We start from the raw sequence: 1,605 nt of genomic DNA, 5'->3' as shown, positions 1-1,605 counted from the left end.
AACGTGAAGAAAGTGACAACTTTGCCGAAACATATTGTTTGAGCTTTCACGGTGTCCGTAGTTCCCTACGCGCGCGCTTTCTCAGTGCTCAGCACAAGCACGCGCGTATTTTGCCGCGTGGGCGGGGCGGAGCGGCAAGAAGACGTAGGGGGAACCGTATCTCATGGGGAAACGCGGATTGACATAACACCGGGTCATCGGGTGCGGCGAGTTAAACCGAGAGAGAACGACCGTCTCCCGGTACATTGCTTTCAAACTCCCGCTTTCCGCAACGAGTTAAAAACAAAAATAAGACTATCTAATGTTTGCTACTTTTATTATTATTGTTACTATTAATTACAAATACATTTATTTAAAGTTAGTGCTGAAAGTTATTCAGCACTAACTTAGTGTTTAAGTTAAGTTTTACTTCTAAATAAAATAATATGTGTTATCTTATTAAGTACTATATTTATTTTTAGGAACATAAAAATTACTCTGAACATTTGAAATTGCTGGCTAATTACAAGTTATTTGCACTGGAGACAGCTATAAGATTGAATTCAGTCATTCTTAAAGTTTGATTTGTGATTTTGTCTTTTCTGATAGATTTTTAAATTTTACATCCAGGATCTTCAGGAGAATTAAGCGAAACCCAAACTCCTTGTTCTCAACAAAGACCTGGCCACGAACATGAGTCTGCTCCCTCAAGCTCAGAAGAAATGTTCTCTAAAATGTTTTCATGCTTTCTAGTTACTGAAACATTTTAAAACTAGATTTTGTTTGGTGCAGAAGAAGATGTAGTCCTGCAGTTGCTGCCAGTACTTCTCCCTGCTCCACCTTACTCATATGGGAGAAGAGTTTCAGACCTATCAACCTGGAAGTTCAGAAGGCTTCATTGATATCCAGCCTGCAAGTCAACATTAATCTCTGAATTATGCTCAAATTGTTTAAATAAGTGCATCACATTCAGTAGTGAGGTTTTGTGTTAAACTAGAATCAGTCAGAAATTAGTTTTTGAGAATGTAGCTCTTTACCTTTAAATTCACTAATGGCCTGTTTTTGTGTCTTCTCTCTCTTGTTCTCAATGAAGATCTTTTGTATGGCCAAGAAGAGGAAGGAGCGGCCATCTTCTCAACAACATGAATTTTCTCCCTTAAGGTATTGAAGCTCAATAACTGTTTTTAACATTTAACTTTTTAACACAAGCTTATGTTTGCCAGACAGACAAGATGATGTAGCCCTGCAGCTGCTGCCAGAACTCCGCCCCACTCCACATTACGCATTTGGGAGAAGAGTTTCAGACAAATCAGCCTGGAAGTTCAGAAGGCTTCATTGATATCCAGCCTATAAGTCATCCTTCATCTCTGAATCATGCTCAAATTGTTTACTGTTTAAATAAGTGCATCACTAATGGCCTGTTTTTTCTGTCTTCTCTCCATCAGGTTGGGACAAACCTGGTGGCGCATCTACAAAATGTGACAACATGGAACCCATATGTCCTCATGTAGGGAGACAGGCAAAAATGCTAGTGTCGTTAAAAATGCTCCTTGTTTAATGGTTGAAACTTTTACTTGTAGTTTTCTTTAAAACAGACTTTTTACATGAAATGTTTTCTAATGTGTA

The sequence above is a fragment of the Poecilia reticulata genome, linkage group LG17 (genome assembly GCF_000633615.1).
Source record: "Poecilia reticulata strain Guanapo linkage group LG17, Guppy_female_1.0+MT, whole genome shotgun sequence".
In the NCBI taxonomy this organism is placed as follows: Eukaryota; Metazoa; Chordata; class Actinopteri; order Cyprinodontiformes; family Poeciliidae; genus Poecilia; species Poecilia reticulata.
The sequence above is the reverse complement of the archived record's forward strand: the minus strand, read 5'-3'. Positions refer to the sequence as shown.